General features: G+C 43.3%; 1 long non-coding RNA gene across 1 annotated transcript in view; it reads left to right on the top strand.

The window, feature by feature from the left end:
* Positions 1-216: 216 nt before the first annotated feature.
* Positions 217-15,870, top strand: part of LOC121104398 — an 82,435-nt gene continuing 66,781 nt past the window's right edge. Inside the window, exons 1-2 of the long non-coding RNA XR_005836687.1 lie at positions 217-1,145; positions 2,433-2,601. This is a non-coding gene — a long non-coding RNA (uncharacterized LOC121104398). The remainder of the gene's footprint in view (positions 1,146-2,432; positions 2,602-15,870) is intronic.

The raw sequence follows: 15,870 nt of genomic DNA, 5'->3' as shown, positions 1-15,870 counted from the left end.
CTGTGAGATGCTCAGGCCAGCTCATAGGTCAACTGGCAGTTATGTCCTCTTGATGACCTCCTCCAACATAAGCATGCAATGGAATATGGTTCAGCTTTTAAAAAAGAAGGCTACCCTACCATATGCAACAACCAAATCCAGGTTCCTATGGATGAACCTGGAGGATGTCCTGCTAAGTGAAATAAGCCAGTGACAGAAGGAGATAGGGTCTTTAAAGAGGCAATTAAGTTAAAATGAGGTCACGAAAGTGGGCCCTAATTTAATATGACTGGTGTTCTTGTAAGAAGAGGAGGTTAGGACAGAGGGACACACAAAGGAAAGACCATGTGAGGACAGAGGGAGAAGATGGCCCTCTACAAGCCAGTGAGAGGCCTCGAAGCAGCCAACCCTGCGGACACACTGATCTTGGACTTCTCATCTCCAGAACTGTGAGAAAAGAAATTTCTGTTGTTGAACCCCCCCCCCCCAATCTGTTTTTACTTTGTTATGGCAGCCCTAGCAAAGGAATACATTGCTCATTTGGATGTAAAACAGGTTTCTTCTCCACTTCACAAGTCTGAAAGCCTCCCTTGGTAAATCCTTAACCTCATTAAGCCTCTTTTCGAAACAAAAGACCATTCTCTCAGGATATCTGCCCTTTAGCAGCACAGAGCCCCCGTAGACGCTGAGAAATTAGTCTTTCCTCAAATAAGATCAAACTCTTTGGCACATCAGTCTCCCTAAGTTGGAAGGGCGCAGTACAACAGTCTATTCTTCCTTAATAAAGAATATTCCAGCTCTTACGAAGCGGGCAGCATCTACCGCCAGAGTGTCTTCTGTTTGCTGGGAATGGCGGTTTCGCCCTTCCCGCTCGAGCGCACGCTTGCATTCACGCGTCCACTTAACCGCGGTCAGTGAGAGCCTGCTGTGTGCAAGCCGCGGTGTCAAAGCCCAGCCTGTGCGGTGCTGCTTGAAGGAGGTCACAGAAAAGAACAGTCGCTGAAGGCAGATGTGCAGGAAGAGAGCAGTTCTTTCTTTCTTTTTCTTTAAAAGAGTTTGGGAGATACGAAGCACTGACCGGAATAACCTGATGGAAGGGAGACGCGACGAGCGCATGCGCTCGCGGGCCTGAGCGGGCGGGCGCTGGCTTCCGCTTGGCGGGACCGGTGAGTGTCCCCGCGGGACATCGCGGCAGGGAGGGAGCCAGGTGCGAGCACCGCACAGGTTTCTCCGGGGGGGCCGGGGTGGGAGCCCCGGAAAGTTCTCGTCAGATTTTCCTAGGGAATTGAGAATCTAAGAGGTCGTGAGTGTGTCGGGGGGAGGGGCTATCAGAGCTTGGAGGAGAAAGTGTAGAATCCTCTCAGAAAGTGGGGGAGTAAGTAGCTCGCTGATGGAAGCGGCTCTCCAATTTTAGTGCATGTCAGAATTGCGGGTCTTGCAGTGGTGTTTCTCCCTCAGTAGGTCTGGGGTGGGGCCGGAGAATTTGCCTTTCTAACGAGGATCCGGGTGATACTGATGCTGCTGGCCCAGGAATCTCCCCTTGAGAACCACTGGACTGGGACTAGACCCTCGTTCCTGCACTTTGTCTGCAATAAGACTGTCACACGGAGATGTATACTGCACGGGGGCATTTGGGTGAGGGCTGTGCGGAAAAGTTCTTGGAATTCTGACGGCAGAAGAGAGCCCCAAGTGGGGATCCAAAGCGACTCTCTTGCCAGCACAGAAAAGAAAGAACTATGGGTGTGAGGACACTATGAAGGCGCACACATGAGTTGTGTCTTTCCACGATGTCAGCTTTATTCAATCATTAAGCAAAGTTAAATCACAGTGATAAGCAGGTTCAGGATTCTAAACTCAATTACAATTCACCATGTGATTCAACTTGGCTTCTTACATAGCGCACAGAGCAGGACAGAAGACAACCCACACAACAAACAAGATGACAGAAGGGTGTGGAAAATTAACCAACCACGTGCAAAGTTGGTCTGTGGGCGCGCAGTTGAGATAAGGCCTGGGTCTCGTCCTGGTCAGCTGTCGGCACTCACTGCTTCTGATGTTCAAGCCGGGAAGGATCTCGGTTCAGTTACCAGATCAATCGGGCAGAGCCTTTGGCAGTGGTTACCTTTTTTAAGTGGTCGGAAATTGAGGGGTCGGGTCTGAAGAGTCTGACAGTTTGCTGCCAAAATCCTTCCGTTTTTAAAGGGATTGAATCAGTTTTGGGTCTCTGCAGACCTTGTCTGGTTCTGCTCATTATCAGTTCTGGGGTGTCGCCTGATGTGGGTCCCAGTGACATCGCCTACCTGCAGTAGCTTACCTGCTTGCGTCACTGCTTGACACAGGCCCCTTCTTGACTCAAGAGACTCCATTTTGCTCTCTACAACTATAGAGAAAAAAAAAGGTAACGTTAACACACAGAGAGAAAGGGAGCTAACCTACTTCTTGCCTTTATTTAGAAGTCTGGAAAGTTTGAGAAGCAGATTACAAAAGGACTCCAGCAGTCAAGCACACAGGGAAGGTCCTCCCACAAACGATGAAGGGCCTATAAGGTGGTGTCCACAAGAGTGGGTAGAGAAATATGGAAGATAAAGACCGCCCAAGGGAACATCCTGCCCATCCAGCCGGGTGAGTGAAATAAATGATCACACTTTGCAATTCAAGCAATTTTGGCTTCCATCTGCAAATGTTGACCTGATGGTTGTATCGTGCTACTTCCAAAGGTTGATTAATTCCTTCTTCAGATAACTTTGGTAATGGTGTCTGTTCCACCGTTCACATACTTTCAGAAGCCCTGGAAAAAGGGAAATCAATGAACAACAGTCGTATTCCAGGTAATAAATGGCAGGGGATTTGGTGAAACCTATGCCCAGAAACCAGAGTAGTATCTGTTTGTTCCTCCTTTCAGATTTGATCTTTAGATGCTCTCATTACATCCATTTGCTTAAGTTGCCTTCTCAGACTTTGGCATCCCCCACTTGGCTATTCTGGAAGTCATGTTGCTAATCTCTTCAGGCCTACCCAGTCTCAAGTTCATCTCTGACCTCTCCACTCTGTCTGATCACCCCACTGCTCTTCAATTCTGGCCGAGTTCTGCATTAAGAGCTCACACCAGCACCAGTCAGTAACATGGCAGGGTGGAGAATTCTCACCTCCATATTTTTTATTCACTTATTCACTCATTCATCCATTCATTTAAGAAACATTTATTGAATGCCTACTATGGATCGAGAACTAGGTGCCATAGGAGGATGTTAGAGCCAGGGAATTGAGAGATGAATGTGACACAGATTCTGTTGTTACGGAGCTCGCAGTCTAGTTAGGGGAGATAGACATGTTAACCAGTAATTGCCACGCAGTGCAATGTGCTCACCAGTGGAATTACACACAGTTTGATGGTAAAATGGAATAAGAAGTAAATAGCTGTCCTTGGGGAAGAACACAGAGAAGACATCCCAGAAGAGGTAATACTCGATCTGGTCCTAAAGGTTTCCACTCCAAGGAAAAGATAACGGCATTTCATACAGAAAGAATGGGGGAGACGTAAAGGCTCAAAGGAGTATGGCATGTTTCGGAGTGGCAATTGGTCTGATATGACAAAAGAGGCAGTTTTGCACTGTGCTTAATTGTGCAGGCTCCAAAGCCGAACTATGTGGGTGCAAATTTGGCTCTACTGCTCTTACTCCCTGTGTGACTTTAGACAAGTTATTGAATTTCTCTGTGCCTGTGTTTTCCTACGTATAAAATGTGGATAAAAATAGCTTCTATCTCATAGGATTGATTTGGAGATTTAGTGAGTTAACACATGTCACCTTCTGAACAATGCTTCGTATATAGTAAGCACACAGAAAATGTTGGTTATTATTGCTGACATTACTGGCTGTCGTCGTCGTTGTCATCATCATCATCCTAGCTTTGCCTTTTTCTTTTATCATTGAATCTAACTAGTTCTACATCTCTGTTCTACCCTGCATTCTAAATATTTCTTGAATCCATACTCTCATCACTTCCCTTTTACTATTGTATTACTTTAAGCTCTCATCATCTCTTCTAATACCTAGAAAGTGTGCTACTTGCAAAGGTTTAGCCCTCAGCCCTTATGTCTTTCCCAGCACCTTCCAAGCTTCCTATCCCATAAACTTTTTCATGGAGCAAAGAAATCAGTGGAGATAATGTTAGAAAGGTAATCAGGGGCTAGATTATGAACAGTCTACATGCCAGGATAAGAGGATTTGACTTCATTCTGTAGCTGATGGAGAACCATTAAATATTTTAAGCAGAGAGATGACTTAACCAGGTTTACATTTTATTAGGATGAGGTGGAAATTCTGGAAATGGAATCTATAGGTCTCTCTGGAAGATTGAGGAAGAGAGGAGAGAGCAAGCGAGGAATCAAGATGATCCTTAGGGGTTTTGGCTGGAGATACTTGGTGGATGGGGTACTATTTTCTGACATGGCTACAGCGTGGAGTTTGGGAAGAAAGGGGCTAGAAATGAAGCTTAAGAGAAAAGAATGACTTCAGTCACAAAACATTTTGGACTTTTCCCTCTGAGTCCAGAACTAAGCGTAGAGGTTTAGATGTGTTTTTTTTTCTTGGGAGAATGAGAACAGTCCTTCTCTCCCATTGGCCTCTCTTTTCTGTGCATCCTATGATGATACTCTTCTCTCCCCCAATCTTTGATTGCTCCCCTTTCCTTTTCAGGCTGCTTAAAATCCAACCATCATTAAAGAACCGGAGAAAACTCTACCTCCTGTAAACATCTATTGTATGTGACTACTCTAGCCCACATTAATATCTGTTCTGATTGCCCATCATACTGAATGTTTGTATGCTTGGTCTAGTGCTTAAAAGGTGTCTTAGTTTTAGCTTCCTTACTACATTAAAGTACTACTCTTAAGGGCAAAACAATGATGGAGTCCTTCAAAAGGCACATAGTAGGAACCCTAAACTACTTTATGGTTTCAGAGAATGTTAGAGGGAACTTTGAGATCACCTTGTCTAGTGGCGTCCACCTAGAATCTAACATTCCAGGACATTGTCATCAGTGTCCATATGCCATTTTTTTAAAGACCATAATAGCTATTGTACAATTTCTTACATCAAGTCTTTCCAAGCTGCTTTGGGCAAGAGCTCTCTCAATCCAGTTTAGTAACTCTGGTGATTGCATAAGAAATGAATCAATGGTTTAACAAATTACAGATCCATAGAAAAATATTTTAAAAAATAGAGGGCATGAAAAGAGGACAAAACATTCTTTGGTAGTAGAAATTAGCAAACATTGATCTCAGCCAACTGTCATTTTAATGAGGGCCCTCGTTGAGAAGCTAGCCCTGGGGAACAACCTACTAAATAGCTCCCCTGGGACTAGGATGCAGGTCTCCTAGCATCTTGCTGCATGGAATTCAGTGCTCCTCCATTGAAGGATCCTCATCAGTACCAGGAATTACTACTGACATGGCAGGATGAAAGAGAAGGAACTACCATTGTTGAGAGTTTAATATTTACTAGCCACTCTAGTGGCTGTCTTGTTATACATCATTGCATTTCCTCGCCACAAAAACCTATTAATTTCATTTTGTTGTAATAAAAAAATTTTTTTAGGTAATGAAACTGAGACCTAAGCGTCTGCCTTCAGCTCAGGGCGTGATCCCGGCGTTCTGGGATCGAGCCCCACATCAGGCTCCTCCGCTATGAGCCTGCTTCTTCCTCTCCCACTCCCCCTGCTTGTGTTCCCTCTCTCGCTGGCTGTCTCTATCTCTGTCGAATAAATAAATAAAATCTTAAAAAAAAAAAAAAAAAAAAAATGCTCCCCAGGTCCACCAAGTCAAAAAGTGGTAGAACCTTCCCAAACTCAGGAAGTCTCTGGCTCTCAGGTATATATTCATCCCATTTTTGAGAAAAGTCTATGATACAGGAAGCTTGAAAGGTGCTGGAAAATATAGGGGCCCAGGGCTCATGAGAGCACTGGGCAAAATGAGAGAAGGTCCTAAATAAACTAGAAAATTATTTAAAGCCAGTTCTTTTCAGGATTATTATCTGGACTGAGCCTCATCCTTTGCCCAGCTCTGTACTTCATTTCTCTAAGTTTCTGTTGCCATAGCCCAACCCCTCCCTTCTTCTCCCGAAATCATTCTGAAATATCCATCCACTAAGGGACAGCTATGGAGATAGGCAACTTTGCTATGAAAGCACTGCACACTCCATCCTTTGGCTCCTCCTATTCCCTGAAATCACCCTTTACAACCCAGTTTTAAATTCAGATATGTTGAACTTCAAATTTAGAATGTGTTCATTGTAAATTAACTCCTTTTCCACTGTTTCCCATTTCTATGATGGCATTTTTATTTTTTTCATCAGCTGGGCTCAACACTTCAAACTCCATCTTGTCTCGCTCCCATGAAGGTCTAAGATCTATATCCCTGGTGTCTTTCACAGCCTTCTCTACAATCCAAGGTCACTACCACTGCTCTGTCATGGCCTCCATGACCTCTTGCCTGGATTACAGCAATAACCTCCTGTTTCCCATCCCATCTCACTTTCTCTTTCCATCTATTCCATATATCTCTGGCAGATTAATTTTTCTAAAGCTCTGTTCTGGTCATGCCCTGTTACTCCTTAAATACCAATATTTTCCTGTTGCTGCCAAAATAAATACCAATGCTCAGACTCCCATGCAAGCCTCACCCAATTTCATTTCTCATCCCTGATCTCCCCATGTAGCATCTTCTATGGATAACTACAGAAAAGGTCTTCCATACACTGATTCCCTCTGGCTTTTCCATCTTTGTGCATTTGCTGACACTGGGATGCCTTACACTCATCTCTCCACCCCTGCTGTCATTTGGAATCCTATGAAACAACCTTGGATCCTCCAAAAGTAATTTTCTGGTGACCCCCAGTTTAAAGGTTCTCTTGGTTTTAGCCTCCTAACATATGCTTCTCTCTGGCATTTATCAAGACCGTTATAGTTTGGTTCTTTCTTTTCTTATGTAGTGGGTATAAATGTACAACTAAAATTCAGAAAGTCAATAAATGTCAGTTCAAAACCATATTATATCTGACTCCAAGTCCCAATGCCTCCAGATGAGTGGAAAAATCAATCTTCCCCAGGAACAAATGAGAATCTAAGAAGCCATGGTATCCACAGAGCCCAGGTAATGAAGTTATGAGCCTTTAGTTTCTAGCCCATCATTTGGTCCCATCATCTGAGCTTCACAGTTCCTTGGAAGAAGCCCATTGACTGGGACATGCCCTCTTTTCACCACCCACTCTTCCCCCACTAAACTCTGTCCTCCTGTTTATGGTACTGGTGGAAGGAGGGACGGTCTCCTGCCACCAATGGATCTGGCTGAATTCTATTCCCTTTCTACTTGGGAGAAATTCCTCTCCTCTCTTGGCCTTCACAGAAAATCCTTTTTCTCTGCCTCTCCTTACTGGATACCTAATATTTTCACAAAAATCATAAAGTCTTTCACAAAAGTTTGAAGGAAAAATTGTCTTCCCATATTTCTGTTTTCTGCCCTGAGGCAAGGAAGCTAGTGAGCTCAGCCATCTTCTTAGCCTGGGGGAGGCTGAAAAATCACAGAGAACAAAAACACAAGTTCTTACTTCAATCCAGAATCCTGCCACACTTGTCTAAATTACCCAATGACAGCAGTAGCCTTACTCATGTTTCTATCCTTTGCAGCCTGGGCACATTGCAAAAATATCTGGCTTAGCAAATGGACAGGACTCAGGAAGATTCCCTTAGGAAATGCCCAGTTTTTGTTTCGTTTTGGTTTTCCTCTACCATCACACATCCTGTTGGTTCTCCTTTCTCTGCCCTTGGACAATATCTTGGGCAGATCTCTTGGCTTTATCTGTCACTTCCAGGTACTAAAACACTGTTGTTATCAGCAGTTAGGAAATCCGGACCAATCTAATGGTAGACTTCTGCTCTCTCATGTGCTTCACAGCACCTTCCTTTTTCACTGCTCACACCTAACCTGCACTCAGAACCCTGGAGTCAGGAGGGGGCCTGTGGTCTGTTGTGACTACACAACCTCTCCTGTACCCCGGGATGCTACTGACACCTCCACATTTAGAACAAGGAGCAGAGGGGAGAAAGGATGGTAGGAAACGGGGCAAAATGTGAGTGTTTAGCCAGTGTTGTTTGAACAGCTCTCTTGGCTGTCAAATGCCTTCTCTCTTGTGGAAAAAGCCTGAATACTGGCTTGTTTTTCTTGCAGGGAACATTTGTGGGTTCTTTGGAGGACACTCTCCTCGCCCATGTTCAGACTTCCACTCTGCTGTATTCTTCACTGTATGTAATACACACTTTGGGTAATTCCCACACAGCTCCTTCTCTTGTGCCCAGCTTCTCTCCCTGGTGTCCACTTGGCTCCCTAGAACACTTTGTGCAGGCTTGCCTCCCTTGTCCCATGCCCCCAATGAAACTTGGCAAGATCAGGCCACTCGTCTTGCCTTGCCACCAGGGGCCATGTGGGGCCGCCTCTGTCTTCATCAGGTAGATACCTCAGCTCCCTGGTTCCATGTAGATTCCCCACCCTGGTGGAGAACTGGCACACCTCAATGACGACTAGGTGAGCGGTCTCTTTCCCCCGGCCGATCTGAGAGGTTCTCTTGCTGTTTCCTTCACTTGCCTTACGGTAGAGGAACATTCCAGAGTCTGCTCTCCTACCTGACAACTCTCTTTAAAGAAAGTCTCTTTCCACCACTAAATCCCTAGCCTTCTCTTAGACAAGCTGGAGGTGGTGACAGGCCAAGGGCCATATGATCACATTTGGCCACTCTTAACAAGTCCTAAGTACATGTGCCCCACATCTCGTTTTAGAACTTGTAGTACTCCTTAACTATTTTTCTCATCTTTGGATTTCTGCTGAAATTCTGAGACAACAGAAATACCTGTTGAATTAAATAACCTGCAAACCTATTCGTTTCTTTGGGTACATGCACATGATATAGTAAGGAAAACAACTTATGACCGAAAATAATGGACTTCATCCTTGTGAACATATTCTAAGCACCAATTGGATTAGGCAGGCTGTCTGTCTCCCACCCCATAAGTGTTGGAAAGAGGCCTGTCGAATAGCCTTTCTTTATCACCTGTGGTAGATCTTTCCTTGATCATTTTAATTTATTACATGACAAATGTTGGTATAAGTAATTACATTTCAACTGCTTGGGGGAAGTATTTTTTAAATATCTGTCAAGCATTCACTTGAAAAAGTTGAGGTGCATTTGCAAAACTTAACCTTCTTCTTCTCAAGTGCCGATTCTTTTCTGAACCCAGAAAAAGGACTAACACATTCACCTATTTCCTACCATACCATGGAAAAAACCAGTTACCCAGTGTTCTAGAAGAACTGTTTGCGTGAGAGAAAATAGCTTTTAGATTCAGGCAGAACCTTCCTTACCATCCAAGCAGCTTGTGGAATTGAAGAGCCCATAAAAGGATGGGGTTAGAACCTCAGATTGCAGGCACCGGCAGACAGTTGCGGATGGAACCCAAAGCCAGGCTCTGCAGGGGCCTGGAATTTAACCTTGTGATCTGGAGGAAGTGCTTGTGTTTGCATTTGTAACATGTTTTTCTTTTAATCATTAAAAATCATTAGTCCTGACTTTATTTGTGTTTCCCAGAATATGGCCCAGGGACCATCAATGAGAGAATCAACTAGAGAGCATGTTTAAATGTAGATGCCTGGGCCCCAAGTTAAGACTACAAATTAGGGCCATGGTGTTGGGATCCTAGAATTTACATTTTCAACAAGGCACCAACCTCTCAGGTTTGAGAATCCCTGTAAGCTTCACTCTCCTTGTGGGCACAGGCACTCTGGAGGGGTATCAGGTCCAGGGCTGTTTGTCTTCTTGTAATAAAACCACCAAAGCCCCCAGTTTCAGCTTCCGGTCTTTCTTGGTACCCTGCTTTCCTGAAATGGTGTCATGTTTGGTCCCCTATTAATCCATGATTCTTTGTCTCTTTTTTCCTCCATTTTCTGTCTTCTACTCTTCCCACTTCCACCTCATTGAGATCATAGTTTTGTTGAGTCAATCAGAGTCCTTAAGTTTCATTTTTAGAGACATTTTACGGTTTGTTTCTTATGTCTCTCTCTGAATCAGTTGCACTCTGGCCAAGATCGTTTTTTGTTTTTGGGGGGTTTTTTAGAGATTTTGTGTATTTTTTTTGAGAGAGAGAGAGAGAGAGAGAGAACACAAGCAAGGGGAGGGGCAGAGAGAGAGGGAGAAGCAAACTTCCCACTGAGCAGGGAGCCCGAGGTGGGGCTCGATCCCAGGACCCTGGGGTCATGACCTGAGCTGAAGGCAGATGCTTAACCAACTGAGCCACCCAGGGGCCTCTGACGAAGATTGTTCTAAGAGGTACTCCATGACTGGGATATTTTCTCTACAAAATTCCAGGATAGTTTTTGCCCCAAACTTGAGATATACTTCTCAAGTTCTACAACTTGGTTTAATGCACAACTGTGAAAACGTATCTGGCCTAATACAAACCTTTAGAAATGTTCAGAGTCAGAGTCAGTTTTATTACAAGAAGACAAACAGCCCTACACATCCAAATCCAGTCCACAAAGTCACAGGTCGTGGCATTGCCAAAATGGTCCCTGCAGGTATATTGTTCTCAGCCAAAATCCCACTGTTTTAATTTCTCAACATTCCCAGCCAAGAACCAAACACCAGAATCTTTGAGAGGTCAAGCCGCTTCTCATCTGAGTTCCTCCTAATCAGTTGGGAAACAAAAAAAGGGTGGCAGATGGAGGCCAAAATATCATTAATGATAATAATAATAATAAATTCTAAGGTTGAAATAAGGATCATAATTAAATTAGGCAAAGGGCCAAGACCTAAGAAGGCAGAGCACCAGCTGCTTCCCAAGAGCAAAATGTGTAGAGCTGGGTGGAGCATGCCCAGGATATTTTTGCAAGTGTACCAATCAGATTAATTATGGCCCTGCACCCCCCAACCCCCATATCCATGGCTGAATACAGGGCCATAGGGAGAGAGGCCAGGAGTGTAACTAACAGGACACCATTCATTTGAAAGGAAATATAAAATGCAATAGTTGTTTCCCCTACAAAGTTATTTTATGATCCAAAATCTGTGATTCCAAAGTCAAAAAAGTTCTGAAACAAAAACGTTTTCTTGTAAGTTTGTGGAAAACTCATGTGGTGGCAAAATCAGGCCTGAAATGATATGAGGTTACCTATGGTCTTTATGCCATTTGGTTGAATATTCATATGCTTTGATACTAAAATATAAATGTGTTTGATTATGGGATCCTTCCCCAGACTCAGTTAGATGTGTTATTTAAAATACAGTGTACGTACCATGTTACCTTTCTAAAATCCAGACAATTCTGAATTGTGAAGCCTATCAGATCTCTAACGTTTTGGGGGAGGAAGTATGGGAGACAGTGATTGGCTGAAGATAAAGTAGTAAGACATCTCACGGATGTGAGGAAAGCAAGTGTAAGGGAGGAAAAATATCTTTTTCCCCTGTCCTTCTAAGTTCTTTGTTGGGGCCCCTGTAACAAAAGACAGGAGAAAATCATATACATTGATTTAGCCGAAGTTTTATATGACATGGGAAACTTCATAAGGAAATGAAGACCCGAAGAAGCAGTCAAACCTGAGTGTGTTTTTATGCGAGGTTTGATGAAGAGCAGAAAGTCGGGAAAATGTGACAGAAGGAGAAGGGGTGTGAGCTGAGTGTGGTGAACATGGGGAACCAGCAAGGCCTGCTGGCTCAGATTCCTCTTGGTGTCTTGGAGATAAGGATATTCCTTTCCTCTGGCTATAAGAAGGGCACTTCTTGCATGAGGGTTTTGTATCCTGGTTCAGGTGAAGGTCAGAAAATCTTTTCTGCTCATGCCATTTCTTAAATTCCTTCAACTTAAAATATTCAGTTCATCAAGGCGCTGTAGTTTGGGGAGGATATCCTGAGCACTGTCACAAGGGAGGGGGGAGCTTGCCTAGGCTCTTTGCTTGTGCTATGAAAAACAAGGTGAAAGTTTATAGTAATTAGAATTTGATATGGGATTATATGTCATTTATTTACTTTTGGACAATTATATAAAAAAGGGAACCTAAATAAGGGACTGTTGTTCCATCGGGAGATGCAGGTGCCAATATAACACTGCTGGCAGCAGTCCATGGGAGTCATGGTGGTGGGGATGTTAACAAGCACACGGAGTGAGTTGGAGGCCAAGGAAGATCATTCCACTTTTCTATAGAAGGATCCAGATTGGAGTGTGCACATTATAAGGCTATGCAAAGAAGTATTTGAGTTCTCTTTTTTACTGGCTGAACATTTCCTGATTCAACACTGAGGATATAGTATATCAGCTAGATAGTTCCATACAGAGAGCCAAACCATCTGGACAGAATCAGGATGTCTCTGAACCTGCCCTCGTGGAGAACAAACAATATTCAGTAAGTTTTCTAACGGCCAACCCTGCCTAAGTGTGCAAATGCATGTGAAATTATTCCATTAGCAGTGGAAAAGCCTACGTTACAATCCTCAGAGAGTATTTTCTCCTGGAGGGAATCTCGGATAGCACAACAGTTTCTGATACCAGAGGCATAGAAACACATCTGCCATAGATTGCCACAGAGTTACAGAATTTTCGAGTTGGTAGATAGAAGTCATTTGTTTTCATCTCTTAATCGGTGAAGAATTTTTCTAAATAATTTCATTTTCTATTATTTTTGAAATAATTTCTGTTATTTCCTAAATAGTAATGAGGTGATGACACCTCTTTATGGAGCCCTAACTCTATGCACAGTGCTAAGTGCCTTGCAAGGATTATCTCATTTAATAATGGTAATAGCTATTGTTTCTTGAGTACCTTCTCTATTCTAGATACTGAATTTACACTCTCATTTAATCCTCATATCATGTCAGCAAGCTAGGTGGTATTTTTACCCCTCATTTCACTTAGAAGGAAACTGGGGCCAGTAAGTTAAGCAGTTTATCTTCGAACCAACGTAGTGGGTGAGTGGGAGAGCCAGGGTTGAAATTAGAACATTTAATCACAAGTGTGTCCAAGGCACCAGCCAATCAGACATTAGCTTCTGAGGTCCCCCACTATGCCAGGCATTAACACTTCAGTAACTGGACCTTGGGGAGGTAAGGCTGGTGGACAATTGCTGAGACCAATCTGAATAAAGCAGGTTGCCTTATCTAATGTGAATGGGCTGCATCCAATCAGTTGAAGACTTTCATAGAAAAGAAAGGTTTACCCTACTCCTCGGTAAGAGAATTCTCTCCTGATGGCCTTTGAACTGAGATACTGACTTTTTCTTGCCTTCAGAGTAGAACTGAAACATTAGCTCTTTCTGGGTCTCAACCCTGCTGGCCTTTGGATTGTAACTACATCATTGGCTCCTCTGGGTTTCTAGTTTGCTGATTCATCCTGCAGATTGTGGACTTGTCAGCCTCCATAATCATGCAAGCCAATTCCTTATAAATATATATACACAAACATTCTATTGGTTCTGTTCTGGAGAACCCTGACTAGGACAGAGGATAATAATAGTAATTGCTTTGTCAGGCTGTTGTGAGATTAAAGTCTATGTATGGTATTCAATACACATACTAGTTGCTCAATAATTGTTAGCTTAAAAAAATACTCTCTGATTTTACATTCTTGATATTAGCAAACATAATTCCCATACAAGTCCAAACCAAAAAATCAGAAAAACTTCACTTATTCTCCTAAGCAGAATTTGTAGCCTCAAATACGTCAGAAAAAAACATTTTTAAATAAATGGTGGGGGAGGTTGGGGCAATTCATTATCATGTGGCCTAAGAATTTCATGATACCCAGAATCCCAGGAAGGAGTGAAAAGGAGAAGGAAGAAAAAGAACTAACATTTAATCCTTAGTTACCCTGCATCGATCCTGAAAAGTAGTTGTTACTCTTTCCATTTAACAGTCAGGGCCTGAGAAGATGGGCAAACTGAGGTACAGGAAGAGGCAGGGCTCAGGGCTTGGATGCAGGCCCCAGGTCAGTTTGTCTGAATCCCCTTTTCTCTGACCACCACCCTAGAGATGGTCAATCCCATCATGTTCAGATGCAAAAACTCAAGACCAAAGAGCTGAAGAGCCAAGCGTCTTGCCCTGGAGCTAGAACCCTGGTGTGCTCCTGGCTATGATTTGCCTTCTCGAAGAATAGAATCTCCCACCACTACCTTTACCCCAACTGAACAGAATTATTTCTATTTCCTTGTTTCCACTGCTTGAATATATAGCTACTTTCTAGCAACTGAATTTGATTTGTATTTGCGTGCTTGTATGTCCCTCTTCCTATGACATTGTTGCTCAAAGGAGAAGACCAGATCTTGCATCCCTCAGAGCCCAGCGTAATTCCTTGCATATAGTAGGTGCTCAATAACTAAACAGAACAAACGAATGGATGAACAGTTTGAAGTCTCTGTTTCTGTAACATTGATTCAGGCTACCTGGAGTAATTCCTTTCTCACTTCCACCTTTCCTCACCCTCCAGACCTCAAGAGACCACACCAACTCTCATTGACATAACAGACAGACATGCTCCAAAGCAAAACTAGCAAGACACACGCATCACAGAAGACTTGAGAACACGTTCCTCTGAAATGTAAATGGTTCTAACTTGAGTACTCTGTGTTTCAAGCCTCCCTCTGACCAGTTCCTTTTGACCAAGTAAGAGAGAATGAGACTGAGAGATAGACAGACAAACAGTTGGGCAGAGGAGGGAGACAGAAAGAAAAACAGGGAAGGTAGAAAGAAAGGAGACGTTAATTCTGCATACACTTTCATATTTTTACAGGCAGCAGGAACTATTAAAAACTGCTTCCAGAACAGGAGGTCCTGTTTCCTAGTGCATCAGAAGGATGAGGAATGTTGATTTAAAAATCAGGTATTAGTGGAGCCCAGAGAGTAGGAGAACATTTTCATTTATTCTAAATGTCTCAGGAGATTGATAGGATGGAAAAATGATACTGGCAAGAAGTCCCATCTCATTCCCTATTCATATCTGCTAGGGGGACAGTTCTTAATTTTTTTGAGTCTGAAGATCTGAGACCCTTTTAAGACTCTAATGAAAGGAATAGACTCTCTTTCTAGAAAATATGTGTTTGTGTGCATACCTATGCATGAAATACATGTGAAACATAATTTTGAATTCAAAGATCCCTAGAATTAAGAATCAACCATTCATATGGGTGCACCCATGTATACACCCATGTACATAACTCTCCTTGTGGTTCCCCATTCTTCCCAGCCCTGGAACAGCCTCAAGCCTATGTGACATAAACACTGAGGTCTGTTCTTCCTATCCCTTCCTATCCTTTCCATAGAAGTGTGCTTCTACCTGTTGACGGCATTCTAGGTGGTCATTAGGTTCGTATTTCTGATATCTTGTGGGTGAACAGGCTGTGAGCTCGCCTGGGGACAGAAACCACTCACCTTGTGTCTTTGGGGAAATGTGTTTAATCTGTTCCAACCAAACAACTCCTAAATGAAGATTTGGAATTTAGTAAGTTGGGTACTTAGTAAGTTGGAGGCAGCCTGTGCTCCATTTGTAAAAGAGAAGAAATTATCCTGTCAGACAACCGTGGAATTGGGCTGTAAGCCCAAAGACTGAAAAGGATGCCTATTATGGGAAAACACAATTTTCAATTAAAAACTGAAATATATGGGGCGCCTGGGTGGCTCAGTTGTTAAGCGTCTGCCTTTGGCTCAGGGCGTGGTCCCGGCGTTCTGGGATCGAGCCCCACATCAGGCTCCTCGCTGGGAGCCTGCTTCTTCCTCTCCCACTCCCCCTGCTTGTGTTCCCTCTCTCGCTGGCTGTCTCTCTCTGTCAAATAAATAAATAAAAAATCTTAAAAAAAAAAAAAAA

This window comes from Ursus maritimus, unplaced genomic scaffold, assembly GCF_017311325.1.
Source record: "Ursus maritimus isolate PB19 unplaced genomic scaffold, ASM1731132v1 scaffold_21, whole genome shotgun sequence".
NCBI lineage: Eukaryota > Metazoa > Chordata > Mammalia > Carnivora > Ursidae > Ursus > Ursus maritimus.
Note: the sequence above shows the minus strand (reverse complement) of the source record. Positions and strands in the feature narration are given on the sequence as shown.